This window comes from Uloborus diversus, chromosome 8, assembly GCF_026930045.1.
Source record: "Uloborus diversus isolate 005 chromosome 8, Udiv.v.3.1, whole genome shotgun sequence".
Taxonomy (NCBI): domain Eukaryota; kingdom Metazoa; phylum Arthropoda; class Arachnida; order Araneae; family Uloboridae; genus Uloborus; species Uloborus diversus.
Window position 1 is genome coordinate 152,626,652 of NC_072738.1, and position 17,875 is coordinate 152,644,526.

Here is a 17,875-nt window from a genome sequence, read left to right on the forward strand (position 1 = left end):
TAGGTTGCGTTCATTATTGACCATTTTTTCGTTTCATCATCACATCATGACACAATCTTACCAGTAAAGCAGTTAAGTTACCGGATCGAGTTCAGCCCTGTCACAGTAAAACCTTTCCCTACATGTTAAACATTACCAAAATATATTATCAAATTATCATGCCGTGGCGCAAGCTTCACTGTTAATGACGTCAGCGTTACTCGATCAACGACTACTATATATATGAGTATAACAAAATAATTTAATCATATAACTCATGTCTAAACTCTGGGATTGTTTATTCCTTTTAAAAATACTCACAGAATCACAAGTTAGATATTCAAATTAAAAATTAAGTTTAAACTCTCTGAACTATTTCAGTTTTTTTTTTTTTTTTTTTTTCTTTTATAGATCCCTGTCTCGAAACAGCCTCATTCAGTTTGATGCCAAGCAGCTGGACGGTGTTCCGAAGCTAAGTACACTGTGAGTAAACATTTTATTTTTTAAAAATACAACATTGTAAAAACGATTCAGAAACGTTCCTGGAAAATAATAGGCAGCTGATGTGCCTAATTTCTTTTAGTAACATATCTTACAAAATTCAGTAACGTTTTCCGCTAAAATTCAGTAATCTTCCTGAAATTATTCTGGAAACCTCCTGAAATATTCAGAAATCTTCCCGTTTAAAGCCAGACGTGTCTCTGGAGTTTTAGAGTAAACTTAAGTTGGCATAACTTAATAGAGTAACTCCTTCCTACGTTTCCAGGAAAGCTCTAAAAGCACCATTGCAAACAAGGCCATAGCTAAGACAGAATTGCAAGTAAGTCTTAAGAATTTTACTCGCCTGCAATCCTTTCAAAGAATTGCTAATAACTATCAAGAATTTTTCTAGCCTGCAATCCTTGCAGAACTACGTAGTCCACAACCTTTTTTTTTCGCCTGCAATCCTTGAAAAGAGACTTAGTCCACAGCCTTATTCGCTCCTTTAAAAGCTTAATCAGGTCAGGAGAACCGTAATCGAATGGAAGCCGATTCACTTTATTAATGTGCTCAGTTAATCTTTAAACTGGGAGCTAAAAATATTTTTTCACAACAGTCAGAAATTTGCATTCGTGCGACTAGTAGCAATTCAGGAAATTTTTTGACAATGATGTTTGATATTTCCAGGAAGTGTATAAAAACCATTGAAATTCCGAAACGGAAATACTCAGTAACGTTTCGGAATTATTTTACGGTTAAGTAATTACAGGTACTTTAAAGCACATCGTAAAGGCAAATTATCCGTGCTCGAATGGAATTTTCAAGTAGATTGCCCAAAAGATCAATTTCTATTTTCAACACTATTTGGCTATTTTCTGATATTATCGATCATTTTCATTTTGGTTACAGTTTAGTAGAGAAGATAAAGTGGTACTTATCGCTATTGTAAACTTACATTTTTCAATCTTGGCGACATTCTGCATCTGTATGGCAACCCTACTATTTGCGGTTGTGTTTGGTCAAAGTAACTTAGAAACTACTTATTTGGTTTTACCATGCATTATTTTTGAGCAATGACGAATGGAATCGTTCCCGAAATTTTAAAAGTATTTTTTTCTGAAAGAGCATGCCTTAAAACATGGGATATGACCATTTTTTAAATAATTTGTTTAATATTTTTAATTTATTTAATATTTTAAAAAAATTACTTAAATCGATGCGCTTTCATTGTATATGTTTCTGCTCGATGACATCACAAATGATGAAATGCCATTCAGTGTTGCCATTCACAGACCAAAATATTTAATTCGCATCTTTACTCACGTGTATTGGCAACGATATGGTTGATAGCAAGCGTAGAGCGCAATTTTAATTCGCTTGTTGATTATCATAACGTGAAACCGTGGTACAAAGATGCGTCAAAATGCATCATTTGAGACGTCATCAAGACCACGCCTTGTTTGAAAAATCGTAAATTTAAAAAATTAATTAAAAACAACTGTTGGTAAAGTGAAAATATTTTCTGGGTCTATGTTTTTTTTTTTTTTTTTTTGCTTATTATATCAATTTCAGTAACTAAAAGTAGTACTTTTGACTGAAGGAAACAGCCCCATTGCTAATTTTCCTTATTTGGCCGTTTTTAATGTTCCTATGATTTTTCCGATTTCCATAACAAAGAAAATAAGTCTAGTTCGTCGTATATATATATATATATATATATATATATATATATATATATATATATATATATATATATATATATATATATATATATATATATATATATATATATATATATATATATATTTAGAGAAACTAATTTTTGCGCCATGATCACAAATTGCTTTTTGTGTAAATTCTGCTTAACTCAAGCAGATTTTACACAAAAAGCGTTTTTCTTATGTGTAAAATCACGATTTTTTCAGGAAAAACGCCTTTTTAAACGAACACTTCGATCAACAACACAACCGGAACACCTAGCTAAATACCAAATTTCCAAATCATCATTTAAGATTGATAAGAAATAGAAATACCATAACGGTATACACTGTAAATAGTATAATCTTTATGATAAGTGTGCGACCGCTAATTGGCCGTCATATCAATATTTTTTTTTTTTTTGCGAATCCTAATTAATATTTTTATGGATATGTCTCTTATTACCATATCTAAAAAATCACTTGTTATAATTAGTACGGGTGGGAATTTTTTCTCCATTTCTATTTCATTGCATTTGTAGAAACAAGAAAGCCAACAAATACGGTTCTATCACAGTTCATAATCGCTAGAAACATAATTTTAATTTAAGACGTCAAATTAAAATAAATGCCAGAGGCTGGATGCTAGATGTTTTTCTTTTCTTTTTAACTTTTTAATTTTTAGGCAATTTGTTAGTTTATTATTTCATATTAGTTTACTTTTAAACAAAACAAGCCGTCAAAAAAGGCAAAGAATTCACTTAAACTGAATAAATATCTGCCGAATAATATATTTAAACTACTAAACCACTAAAGAGTCAACTAATTCGACAAATAAAAAGCAACGCTAAAACCTCCAAGAAAAAATTAAATAATCCATCAAAAAATTGTATCAAACCATTAAAAAGCAACAAAAAGTAAAACTGAGCAGCTAGAGCATATGTGATTTTGCATTTTAGTCCAACGGAACGGTATTTCTCTTGTAGAAATGAATTTAGATTCAAAAATCATTTTTTTTAATACTTTATTTTAAACGCTTTTGTTTTAAATTTTATTTTAGACGAAACTTTTTGAAATGTGAAGCATATTTACATGTTACCTGCTCAAATTTTGAAGCGCAGTAAAAAAAAAAAGCTTTTAAACATTTTAAGCTTTTTCATTTAAAGCTTTTACATTTTTAATGTATGTTTTAAAATGTTTGATTTATTAACTAATTTATCTAAGAGCGGAAAAAATATCCCTTAAAACATTTTTCTCATTTACGTTTGGAAGTTCGTAGGACCTACATTGAATCGAAAAAGAGCAAGAAGCAATTCAAAGTAAGTGAAAATTCATTTTTAATTCATCTCTTGCAAAGGTACTTGGAATGAAGCAATTGCTTTATACTTGAATATTTTTACTTGAAATCGGAGAATAAAATATTGTCCACATCAGAGGGGTGGCCGTTAGGAGGGGTTTTACTGTTACATTTAAGATGTCAGAGAGTAGGGCTTCTAAAACTTTTATGAAAATCTGAGACGGTCAGGTTGAGAATTTTATTTATTTATTTATGGGTTTGATATGATCCATTTGCGCGTCGAATAATATTAATTTGTGCAAATAAAATAAACAACAATGTTTCCAGGGCCAAGCTGCACACACACACAAGACCTTTTACTTCACTCCCATCAATAAATATAAATGAATGCTAGGAATTATGATGTTGTGTTTGCCGAATGATGAGATAAATTAGTTGGTAATCCCATAATGATGAAGGAGCAAATGAGCTGGTAATATTGCTGACGGAAAGCAATGTTTCATTGCTGTGAGGTTAATCTGAACCTTTTTGGTCAGAAAAAAAAAGTTTGACAAACTTTGCATCTGAACTATTCAACACATTGTATAAGACTCCTGAAATACTTGTCTTTTGATGCATTCCAATTTTTCTGCTTCTTGTTGAACACTCAAAGCAGCAAATTCAGCACTTAGCAGTCATCATAGACTTTGCACATAATAACTGTAAGCTCAGGTACACATGTATACTTCCATAGGACTCCCCTCAAGCTACAGTAGGGTCTCATTTCACAATTTTCCATGGGAGGGGGGGGGGCTAAAGATTTGTGCTCAGTGGATTATATAGGGAAAAAAACAATAAAATGCATACACAATAATGCCAAATTTGATTGTTTCTAAAATCCAGAGGGTCGCCTTACCACCCAATTGATGGATCTGGAATTCATGCTCTTCACTATACATATCATCATTCCCACAATACACATCACAAAATTTTACACAGTTGCGGAACCAATAAATGCACATTTACATCAATGTTCATCATTGTTTCTTCAATATGCACTTTATTTGCATTCTTTCGGCTGATTTCAAACAAATTTCTTTACTTAAGCTGTCATTTTATTATAAAAAGGAATATTAAAACATATTCTGTACAAACTGCAGTATAGTTGTAATGGAATTTTAGAGGCTCTGCCCCCTGCTTGTTTGGCTCGCCAACCCCCGGTTGCCACCTGTGGGAGCTCAAAGCCACTTGCAGCAGGTGACTATTAATGATTTTAGGGGTGTCTAGACATCCCTAGATATCCTCAGGAATAAAGGTTTAGAGGAAAACCTTTACGTTTTTAAAGGTTTAGAGGGGTGTTAAAGAGTGGAAATGGCTTCCCCTAGTTGCCCTGTATCCAATGGTACAGGTAGACACAGTCAATCCGGAGAAGATAGTTACAGACACAGAAATAAACAGTTTAGACTAGCCCCCCCCCCCCCCCTCCTGCTCGCTTTGCACGCCAACCCGTTTGCCATCCACCTCAAAGATTTTATACTTTTTAGGGTATCATGATTGGGCATCCTTGGATATCCTCAAGGCATAATCAGTACTGGATATCCGGCCCCTCAAGGTTTAGAGGGGTGAGACAGGGTGCAATAAATACGGAGATTAACAACCCGTATCCGACGGTGGGGTGTGTTGGCCGGTCCGGTAAGGTGTTAGACTCTTAACTCAGGGTGCCCACCTGGAAGGGGTCATGGCACAGACTACGCCAATAGAATTTCTAAGGGAGGGGAGAATTGAGAGGTATTTTGGGGGAGGGGGTGCTTTTGCTCTTGGGGGAGGACCCCTGCTTACCTGAAGAGTCCCAGGTCTGATGCCAGCCGGTCAAAGATCTTCCGTGTTTGTTGATGGTGACTGGGGCAAGTTAAATATGTCGCAGTCAAAGTCCTTCAAAGAATTAATACCTCTGGGAATGCTGGACCAGATATTGCTCGTCTTCTGGCCTGGATCAAAAAACAGCTGTCTTCAGGTTTCCATCGAACAGTTTAGAAAAAAATGGTAGGTACGGGGAATCCTAGAGTGTGATGTATTCAACAGTACCAGTATTGACTTGGCAGACATTTCCAGTCCAGAGGAGATGCGATTAGTGACAGGCAGTCACGGAAATTAATATTATCAACTATCAGATAATCTGTTATGCAAATTGTTCTGAATGATGTTTTAATTTTCAAACTACTAATAGAAAGAAATTCACGAAAAAACATTTTAGCAATTATTTTTCTTTTCGTAATTGCATATGTAAAGCCTAATAAATACAAATTAAATTTCATTCATTGAATATTTAAAGAGAGATGTTTTTCTAAACTCCTTGGACCTGGGCTCAGTTAGCCCCAGCTCAAGATCTACTTACCCGCAGCGCGGGGCGGCTCACTATACTAAAGGGGCCCCTGGCTTTCAGTGGCGTAGAACTCCAGTAGGCAGTTAGGGGCTCTGCTAATTTTTTGCCAGGGGGGCCCAAAATTTATTGATCAAAGTCAGACAAGGGTGTCACCATATCAACATGGAAGGGGAGGGCAGGCCCAGGAGGGCCCGAATGCGAAGTCGTTGTGACCTCCAAAATTTTCCTTTTCTGCCGATTCAGCAAAATTGGGAGTTCTATTAGGCAAAATTATCCTCATTCAGCGACAATATTTGTAGCATTCCATTGACATTGTAGCGTTCCATTCAGCAAATAGTTGAGACTTTTTTCCCTCCCAAAGATTTAAGTTCAGGGTCCTCCTGGACAGGGCCATAATTTGGACAGTTTGGGGACTGGTCTGTTAGCCCCCCCCCCCCCCCCCCCGATCCGCCCAAGATTTTAGAAGCAATGTAATTCTAAAATGATAGCAGTATTAACTCAACACCAATATTTTTTTTTAATGGACTCGGAAGAAGATGTTTTCAGACTTTCAAACTCATTGACAAATGCCTTGCCCCCCCCCCCCCCCCGTTGGATATGTCCATGGGGCCAGAAGTGCCTGTTTTTCATTTGAGATCTGGCACAAAAGTATTTTGAGCCATTTTTTTTTAAAAAAAACATTATAGTCTTAAAGCTATTTTGATAATGTACAAAACTATTCAAAATAATGTTTCAAAGAATGATATTTTGCTACATTAGGAATATTTTGTTATTTCATTATCATGTTGACAGATCAATGAAGAAATATTAGAAATGAATTTAATTACAACCTTCCATTGCTTTGTTTTCTTTTCTAGTTCCTATTTTAATTTTAAGGAACTTGTTACTTAATGCTCAAAAAAAATGGTAAAAAATCCAACAAAAATGCTCTTTTTTATTATCATTATTGGTTCTTAGGTCAAAAGGTTCTTCTTTTGTGCCTCCTTTTTTCTAATTTGGGTACCCGAGTGGTGTCAGTAACAATAAGAACATTTTTTCCATGTTTCTGTGATTGGGAGCAGACGTCCGAAAGACAAAAACAAAACAACTGAGGCTAGCCGCGTCTCCTGAGCGTTCTCATGCCAACGATCCTAATTTTCCATTGGCTTACAGGGACAGGAAGAAAGGCGTGGTTTAATGCTTACCGTACGTTCGTTATCCCAGTGAATATTAACGAACTTCCGGTATTTTTGGGCAGAGACTACGACAGTTACCGTACGTACGGTAAGTGCGTAAGTTGCTAGGGTTCGTTACGATGCATCCGAGCGATGACGTCATGATTAACGTATGCTATTTACGTATGGGCAGAGACTAGACCTCTTATACTTCCTAAGTCATGGATGCATATATTTGTGTAACAAAGTTTTCACTTTTATTTTCTAATTTACCTCGTTTCCAGAGCGAAAGAGAAAAAAAAAGAAAGCGTTAGGTACTGTGCACTTTTGTAATCTTTCCTTATAGAAATTCAAGCTAGCGAAAATGTCTTCAATTGCGTTTTTCGAAGTTTTTACTTTCTACTAAAAAATAATATTGAAATAAAGCTCTTTTTAAATAAGGATACAAAACTATGCCTCTTCGACGAAAGAAAGCGAAATTTGTGCAAATTTTAGAGTTTGAACAAGACAGGCAGAATTGTCGGCCTTCGTGAAGCTGGATTGTCTTATCGTGCAGTAACCGCTCGTGTGCAGCGTAACAGCAGCACAATCATGCGTGTTAGGAAGCAGTGGACGGACGAGGGCCGGACAGTTCGGAAATCCGGGAGTGGACCCCGAAATGTGACGTCAGCTCGCGATGACAGACACCTGGTGCGTATGGCGATGTCGAACCGCACAGCTTCTTCTAGACAATTGGCAGCACAGTGGTCAACAGCTACAGGTGTTTCATTTTGTGCTTCATCAATTCGGAGACGTCTGCTGCAGCGTGGGCTGCGCGCAAGGATTCCTTTATACGGGATTCCTCTCACGCAAAACCATCGCCACCTGCGGCTACAATGGGCCAATGTGCATAGGAGCTGGCATGCTGATTGGCAGCAGGTCGTCTTTTCTGGCGAATCCCGCTTCAATTTGTGGCACCATGATGGCCGAATTCGTGTTAGGCGCTATGCCGGTGAACGGCACATTCCGGAGTGCGTTATCGAGCGCCACAGTGGACGAACACCCGGAGTTATGGTCTGGGGTGCCATAGCATATCATGGACAATCACAATTGCTAAGAATTGAGGGCAATTTGAACAGTAACCGATACATAAACGAAGTTTTACAGCCCCAAGCTATTCCTTTCCTGCAAGGATTGCCAGGAGCTGTATTCCAGCAGGATAATGCCCGTCCACATGTCGCCAGGACTGTCAAATCCTACCTTGATTCGCAGCAGGGACAGCTTCTTCCTTGGCCTGCATATTCCCCGGATATGTCACCGATTGAACATGTGCGGGATTTCGTTGGGCGGCGTCTCGCTCGTGATCCTCGTCCTGTTGCTTCGACGGACGAACTTTGGTTGCGCATACAAACAATATGGAATACTCTTCCGCAGGCAGATATTTAAACTTTGTTTTACTCCATGCCGAGTCGTGTAGCAGCTCTTATTGCGGCGGTGATGGCCACACAAAATACTAATTTCTATCTCTTTTTATTGTTTGTTTGGTTTGAAAATGTAATTATTTATTTGTATCATTACCACTCAACTGTGTATTAAATTTCATTCAACTATGATGCTTCCTTCATGGTGTTGCAATTTTCACGAGCAGGAGTTTATTAAAAAATAATACTTTGGGTGAAAACGTGAATAACACAAAAGGTTTTGTGTACGAGTAGTTAGGGTTCAACAACCTTATAAGTACAAACTGATGAAAAGATATATCGGTGTTTGTGTGTGTATGTGCCTTGTTCAAATTCACCAGTTTACGTCGAATCTTTGTCCAATTTGGCACAGAGATACTTCAATGCTCAGGAATTCCCATTTCATATTTTAAAAACATCTGAAAAGGCCTAAATTTATATTTTGAACCACAAAATTGCTCTTACGTACGCGTTATCGGGAAGTTTTACACTATTTTTTTTCCTTTTATTTAAGCCGGATTATTGAACACATGTCACGTGACGCAGCTTTTATTTTCGAGGTAGACAGTGCAACGAACCAATCAACTGATAAAATGACAATAACGAAACAATTTGAGAAAAACGAGTTGCAGTTTAGAAGATTTCCTTTTTGCAACGGAGTAAGAGCTTCGAGAAATAAAATGAAGAATGAGAATTTTTTTTAGCTATTTTGCTGCCCTGAGGTAATAAAAACTTTCTGCACATACCTTATCTTAAATTTTTAGATGTAGTAGCCAGAAAACCCTCTATACTCAATAACAGCTCCGCAGTCTGCCTTAATGGAAGCATCTTCAGACGTAGATATTTTACAAACCATTTTGAAAATGAAACTATTGACCCCTAACACATGTGCTTGATCACGTACGAGACATGTCTTGACTTCGCAATTTCATTAGTTTAAAACCTAATATCATCGCTGAATTAATTTTCTATTGAACAAAATAATTATATTCGATATAATTTCCGAAGTTTTGACGCTCTTATGCTCTCGTTAAAAAATAACTGGTTATTTGAAAAAATCTATCTATAGTTATAAATCTATATAATTATAAAGCTAGTTTTGTTAATTTGGGTTAATAGACTAATTTTAAGACTGAACCTTAGTTTTTAAACTGATAACTTGACTTGAATGATTACTTGTAGAAATTTTCAAAAAAACCCTTCATTATTTAAAAAGTTTAAAACGCCTGAGATCCTGATATTAATTTCTTACATTTCGTTTAAAAACTTTATAATTTCTATTATTTCTCAATGTTGTTGGCAACATTTTAAACGACGAAGTATTTTAAATTCTTAATTACTATTATTTTCCATTGCTTTTGGCAACAATTAAAAAACAACAACATCACTTCCGTCACACTAAAAAAAGATTGTGGATCAGAATTTCAAAGCCCTCACATAAAAAATTTCACTTCAAAAAAAAAAACAACATTCACAAATCAAAATGTAGGAAAAAAGACAAAAATTAAACCTCCTCGAATCGAATTACATGTACTCTTTTGATAGAACGATAATAAACATTTACCGCCGTAAATTTATTGAAATGGTCGTCATATAATCCTCATCATGGAAACGGTAATTCTCTATAAATGAATGCGACGTAGAGTTCCCTTGGAATTGTTTTCCGGGAAGTGGTCTTATTTTGGCAAGATGAATTGCCTGCGCTAAAAGCTCTAGCTCATACGTTACGTCGCTTAAGCTTTCGAAACTCCTGAAAGCTTTCAAATACTGCTTAGTAGCCTCTTTTCTCAGGGATGGCAATGTTTCTACAGGATTGCTTTATTGAAAATTGTCCCATTAATCATTGAAATATAATATCATAATGGGGTCGTTTCCGAAATTTTAAAAATATTTTTTTTTCTGAAAGAGCATGCTTAAAAACATAGGATTAACCTTTTTTTTAAATAATTTGACAAATTTTATTATTTTTGAAAAACTATTTATTCAATTTCATTTTCTACGCTTCTATACATGACATCACAAATGACGAAATGCCATTCCTTGATGCCATTAGCGGAGAGCACAATATTTAATTTGCATCTTTACATATGGGTGATAGCAAGCGTAGAGCGCAAATTATCAAAAGCTGGAAACGCGGTAGACGCGTGAGCATTCAGCGCGCCAGTGGACTACGCACCAAAGTTCATCACTTGTGATGTCTTAAAGACCACGCCTTGTTTGAAAAATCGGACATTTTAGAAAAACAATTAAAAAGTAAACATTTTGAAAATAAAGGATTTTCCTCGCTCCATGTTATTTTTATTTATTTATTTATTTATTTTTATTTTTATTTATGTATTTATTTATTTGCTCATTCTATCAACTTCAGTGTCTAAAAGTAGCTCTTTTGACTGATGGAAACAACCTCATTGTTTAACCCTGATAACAATATAAAGTTTTTAAATTTGTATTCTTTATTTTATGGCTTTCGATCATTGTATTAAAGGTTTGCAATATTGCAATATTTAATTATTTAGCTTATAATTTGATTTAGTTTCATTTTCTTCACTTTTGAGATAATACATTTAGATGAAGTAAAGTCGTTTTGAAAATCGTTTTTCATTTAATAAAGTACCTGTTTTTCCGCTAAGAATTTCAATTGTATCATTTTCCTGTCTTCAATTGTTCTTAACAATGCTGTAAAAAATTGCATAAAGTTTGAAATTAGCTTTGTTGAAAGAATTTTCCTTTTAACACTAAAAGGAAACCTCTGGCGCAGTATAGCCTAGCTGAAGATGTGGAGCTATTAAATAAGAGAAAAAAAATGCCAATGGAACAAATAAAAAACTTTTAGCATCGGAACTGTTATTTTAAAAAATATCAAAGCGATTGAAAATATAAAAACCTGTCTTGATGCTTGATGAGATATGACTTAAATATATTTCCTTCGTGGTTTTAATGATGCGAGTTAACTTTCGATAAATATTTGAAGATAACTTGTGTACCAGAGATATAATTTGAAAACTTAAACTTATAAATAAATTACTTAAGTAAATAATTACTTAAGTAACCTTAAATATATAATGTTTTTTGACTGCTCTTATACTGTTTGACCTGCTGATTCCAAATCCGTTGAGAGCCAGACGCCAAGCCTTGAGCATTTTTGTGAAAACGGCAAAATTCAAGACGGCGGCTATAAAAGGTAAAAAGCAAAAATAGGAAACATATGAAATATATTATAAATTTAAAACTTATAGTAATTTTTAACCAGGACAAAATATGTAGTAAACCCTCATTCATCCGAACCTTTTTAAACCGGACTGCGCTTTATCCGGGCAGCCATTTAAATGTACAGATTGTGTAAATAAAAGACGAGTTGGCGCACTAATATTTTTTGCAGTCCTGTGTTATGCTCGAGGCATGGCGATAAAAGTTACTGTCGTGCCGGTGACATCAAATGTCATCAATAGCAGCAAGCTGGGGGTGCTCACGAGAATTTTTACTGCACACAGTAGTTCAATCCCCCCCCCCCCCCCCCCCCCATGTTTCAAAAAATTTTCTACAAATTGTTTGTACAGTCATGGAAAAAAAAAAAACGAAACACTCGATCGTATTCGAAGACTATTGACACTAGAGACACGTGTAAGGTGTTATTGTTTCAGGAATAACACCTTCTACATAATTATGTTAAACAATTTTTGTTAAGGGGTCGTCTTCTTATTAAAACGAGCATCAACTTCAAAATTTTCAATTAGAACCCCCTTTTTTTATTACATATTTGTAATTAGCATCCTTTTTTAACTTTGTATACAAAATTTTGTTGAATTTGATCCAGCCGTTTCTTCAGAATCGAGTTTTGAGAAATTCCTCTCGTAATGTTAAAACGTATTTTGATATTTTTGCTCATAACACAAAAACTAGATTAGGCACGGCAAAGATTGTTTTTTTATATCAAAATATGAATCGACCCAATAATAAAAACATCATTTACAACACCAAAATTGTAAATTTAATTTTTTTTTATGAATTATTATAATATTTTTTGAAAAAAAAACATGATCTAAAACCGTATTAAATTTTAACAGAGAAACAATCTAGAATACCTCTTATGAGGGAATCCAAAATTTGAGCTCAAAATATTCAGTAGTTTTCGAGCTATGCTTAAAAATTCATTTTTTTTTCCACTTTAGGGGTCCGTATACTTTTTAAAAACAGAAATTACGAAAGTTAGTTTCTTCGTAAAAAAAGAAAAAAAAATGTTCAACAAAATAAGTAAACCAATTATAACGTGGTTTTTCCACACTAGAGTTACTTCTATGAATTTTTTAAATGCATAAATGTATTCGCTGTCTCTGCAGATGAACAGCACAATATTGCAACCGTCAGTTTTTTTGTGGATATTGTTCTAACGTCAATGTATAAATAATGCGAAACACTACTTCATTGTCTAATAAAAGAATATTTTATAGAACTTTTAAAATTAAAAGCTACACTTGAAATACTTCTGTTTTTTTTTTTTTTTTTTTTTTTTTTTCTTTCTGCGTTTAGCCATTGCTTTTTGCAAAACAATGACTCAGAAAAAAATTAACATGCACAACTTTTTCTTAGAAACATACAATAAAATCTCATTGTCTTGCTAGTCATATTGCAATAGGTAGTGTAGAATTAATGGCTCTTCTTGGTGATAATTTGCTAAAAAGAAAAACTATTGAAATGTCTAAATCGGGAAAAAGCACTCAAAAAATAGCCGACAGCGTGAAATTTCCTCTTTAACAGTATCCAGATGTGTCAATAGGTAATATTTGCTCTTAGATAAGTTTGCTGGTTTTTAGGAATCATTTTTTTGTAAAGTGTTTGAATAATTTTCATTGTGATAAGATCTAGGAGAAGAAATGTCAGTCGCAGTAGTGGGCCGCGTGCTTTGAGCCCGTATTCTGCACAGAAGTAGTAGTTGTGACTAATTGTAAACTTTTTTTTTTTTTGACTTCGTCAAAAGATTTAACAAAACATTAATTTGGGTTTTAGATTAAGTTGAGTTTTTTGTCTATTCTTAATTATAATTTAAATACTATTTTTCTACTTGCTTTCTCAGTCATTGTCCGTGCATTTCACATTAAAATCATTCTCGCAAGACAAAGATAAAATTTCAAATTATTTTCTTCTTTTTTGAAGAACGTAGAAAAATATCGAAGAAGAAAGTTATAATAAATTATTGTTATCAAGTACTGAACGCGTATCTCATTAAATGCATATTTTTCAGAATCCAATATTTGAATATTCGGCGCCAACTTTATGCCACTGACACTAAATCTGCTTTCTGAGCTTATGCTTTAAGCACGCAATGTGCCACATAAACCAGCTTCGCGGGCTGAACGTGGCCCGCATTTTCACTGCAATATACCTGCGGTTTGGTTATCCCATTCGAAGGCTGCTGTTGGTCCTAATAATTAGCACAACAGCCCTGAACTAGGTTTGATCGAACAATGAAGCTGATGTCATGTCATTGAAGCTGAGAGTGCCTACAAACTGGTGGATGAAGAAAATTTATCTCACCAGTGAGAACCCGTAAACATACAGCAGATAAATTTACTTTACCTACTAGTTTGTTCGCACTCTCAGCTTCAATAAGGTGACTTCTGCTTCAAGCATGATTACTTCTGATTCCAGTCTGCGAAATTCGCAGCAAGGACAAAATTGTATCCTCTGGATCAATTACATCGTTTGTCGGGTATGCAGTGTGTTGTTTTGCTACCGGTGCGACAGCCTAATGTCTGATACTACAGAAAAATTTATTTCAATAAAATTTTTTATAATAATGGTATTAATTATATAATAATATTGGTATAATTTTTTTTATATATTTTGTGTGCGATGGCCCAAACTTCTGCCAATGTTCTGCGAAATAAAAACGTGCAATTCCATTTTACATCAAAGACTTTCTATTCATTCCAAAATAAACCTGTAACATACGTGCAATACATTTATCATATTCACATCATGACTCTAGGTATAAAGTTGGATATTTATATTTCTATGAGTCTTGAATGAATATATAAGCAATAAAATAGGTTTATATTAGAAAAAGTCAAAAAGTTCCATTACTTTTAATTTGTCATTACTCGATTTATTAAACAACGATCTATACGATGGACCAGTCAAACCCCATCCGTCTTTCTTAAGTTAATCCAGATAGACAAAAATCAGTAAATATTTTAACCTTTTTTCAAAAAAACAAAAAGTTTTCGACCGTAAATCGCTTTGTGGCGCAACATTATCGGCCAAAAAGTGTCGAATTACGGAAAAAAAGAGAACTTTAAAAAAAAGCATGAATTGAGCTGGATTCCGTTACTTTATAAACCGTGATCTTGAAAGATGCGTTTTCAATGTGGTGACGGTCCCTAAAACGTTTTTCGTTAATAACTCCTGTTCTACTGCTCGGAATGCAATGAAATTTCGTACCCTGGCTGAACTTTGCTGTCTAAACATAATTATGTAGCAAAAAGTAGGGGTTCCTATTTGAAAATCAAGAGTTGGTGCTAATTTTGCTTTATATATGGTCCCTTATCAAGATTTGACCTAAATAGTTTTAAAGTAGACGTTAAACCAAGTCAGATGACACCTTTTTTTCTTTCTAGCATGTATAATGGCCGAATAATTAAAAGTGTTTCGTGTTTTTTTTTCTATGACTGTACCTATGTTATTTTTGTTCCAAATGCCAGAAAACGTATGCACATAAAGTTTCATGAGTTTTGAATAATATCCATGTGGTTCCCCGGTCCTCCGAAATATAAAAATTGTTTAAAAAAAACAGGGTTATGAGGAAAAAATAATTATCTATTCGAACAAAAATATAAACATTAGAGTGATTTAGGATGCAACAAAAGAACAAATGTACATGCATTAATTGCTTTCTATCTTTATTTTAATTCTTGCGAGCACTCTATTTTAGATTCATTTAATTTTTTTTAGTCAATTTCTTAGATTTTTTCGCTTTTGTCGATCTTGTTCAACAACTTGCATAACATGCTGATAGTGCTCTTCACATTTTGAGGACTTGATGAAGTCACTACTTAGCTTGACCCCACGTTCTGCACAGTCATTTCGTGCTTGTAACTTTGCAAAGAATGTGTTGTAGGATGTAGAATTAGGCCATACTGAAACGTCTTCTTTTAAAAAATTCGAGTCCAGTTCCACCAAAGGAAACGAAAACCAAGAATCTGCTCCAATTAAATCAGAAATCCTTTAATTGAAGTAGGCATTTTTTGGAAATTTGGGTATCCCAAAACCCATCTACCTTTCAATTTAAAACCAGTATTAGTAAAACTTGGTTTTGTAGCTAGCAGTGCAATAGATATGGCTTTTTGTTCTTGTGTCGGAACATTGTTGCACCGTTTCTTTTGTAAGACACCAGTAGTGACTTGCAAAGGCACTGATTGCACCATCGGATATGGTGGGATGGACAGCTTTGTATTCTATTAGAGAGCAAAGCATTTGTAAATCATTCCAAGGGACATTTATGGCAGAATTATAGGTTATCCATTAGGTGCTGTATATAAGAGCGACAAAATTTGCAAACTCACACAGTTTTATAATCAGTCTGTTTCTTTGAAGTTGCCTGTAGGTAGTTGTGTTATTTGTTCCTCAAGAAGGTAGATCTTAATTGTGTATAAAAACTTAGCCGTCCAACATGCTTTGTGCAAGGCTCCTGAGCGATTCAATTTTACTTCTTGTGTCATATTGGGAGACTCTAGATATAGTATGCAAAATTTTACACACACGAACTCCATGTAATCATCTCTGCATTTTTCAGAATTTAAGGCATATTTTGCTGTTTTGATTGCATTAGTTTTAAGACCACTAATTATGCGTTCAGCTTCTTCAGCCAACTGGCTATAATCAAGATCAAGATAATCGAAATTATCACGGAATCGTTTAAATAGGCATATATCTCGAGACTTTGAAGCCTCTATTTTTAAATCATCAAACACATGGGTCAAAATGATTTTGCCTATATGATTACAGCAAGCTAACCAAAGAAATACACGTCCTAGCTTCTTTTGCACACTGAGGCAATAGGTGAATAAAAATATGCGAGGACAATCTGGTGTCCGTAGTGCAATTAGAACAAAAACTAACTTAAATTAAGGCATGAGTTTCCAAATCAAAACAAAAAGTAGAAATAAGCAAAATAGAATACTTCTAAATTTAGACTAGCGTTTTAAAATTTGAATGAAAACAAAAGTTGAACAAAATAAAAGTTAATTAATGGCTCAAAATTAAAAGTAAAAAATACAAGTTGACAAAAGCAGATATTGCTCTGTTTTGTAAACAGAGTTAAAGTTGTAGTCACTATTCAATGTTACCAAAAAATTATAGCAAAAATTAATTTAGCTGTTTTCGTCGGAGAGGCAGATTAAAAAGCACAAAAACCGTATTATTTATTAAAATTCAATGACTTTATGATCCATTTTGCATTTTACACTTACGTATTTACTTCTTACTGAATGTTAAGATAAAATTAATTAAAATATGAAGGAATTAATTATGAAAAATACTAATTTTAGACGATTTTTGCGGAAAATCTGAAATTTCAAAGTGGGCGTGGACCACTTAAAATTATTAGGAAAACAAAAATATTTGATATGAACAAGTTTTAAGGGTAATGGAACATTTTTAGAGTAGGTACAGTCATAGAAAAAAAACGAAACACTCGATCGTATTTAAAGACTATTGACGCTAGAGACACGTGTAAGGTGTTATTGTTTCAGGAATAAAAAGTTCTACATAATTATGTTAAAAAATTGTTGTTAAGGGGTCGTCTTCATATTAAAACGAGCATCAACTTCAAATTTTTCAATGAGAACCCCCTTTTTTTATCACATATTTGTGATCAGCATCCTTTTTTAACTTTGTATACAAAGTTTTGTTTAATTCGATCCAGCCGTTACTTCAGAATCGAGTTTTGAAAAATTCCTCTCGTAATGTTAAAACGTATTTTGATATTTTTACTCATAACACAAAAACTAGATTAGGCTAGGCAAAGATTTTTTTTTTATATCAAAATATGAATCGACCCAATAAAAAAACATAATTTACAACACCTAAAATATAATTTTAGTTTTTTTATGAATTATTTTAATATTTTTTGAAAAAAATATGATCTGAAACCATATTAAATTTTAACAGAAAAACAATTTAGAAGAGCTTTTATGTGGGAATCCAAAATTTTAGCTCAAAATATTCAGTAGTTTTTGTGCTATGCTTAAAAATTCAGTTTTTCCTACTTTAGGGGACCGTATACTTTTTTAAAACAGAAATTATAAAAGTTGGTTTCTTCGTAAAAAAAGAAAAAAATTGTTCAACAAAATAAGCAAACCAATTATAACGTAGTTTTTCTACATTAGAATTACGTCAATTAATTTTTTAAATACATAAATTTATTCGCAGAAGAACAACACAATATTGCAACCGTCAGTTTTTTGTGGATA

The 17,875-nt window shown here is 34.0% G+C and overlaps 1 protein-coding gene across 1 annotated transcript in view; it reads left to right on the forward strand.

Moving 5' to 3' along the window:
* Window positions 1-449: 449 nt before the first annotated feature.
* The window catches only part of LOC129227647 (relaxin receptor 1-like), a 69,832-nt gene continuing 52,406 nt past the window's right edge, over window positions 450-17,875 (forward strand). The window contains exon 1 of the mRNA XM_054862237.1: window positions 450-462. The gene's annotated coding sequence lies outside the window, so the exon portion shown is untranslated. The remainder of the gene's footprint in view (window positions 463-17,875) is intronic.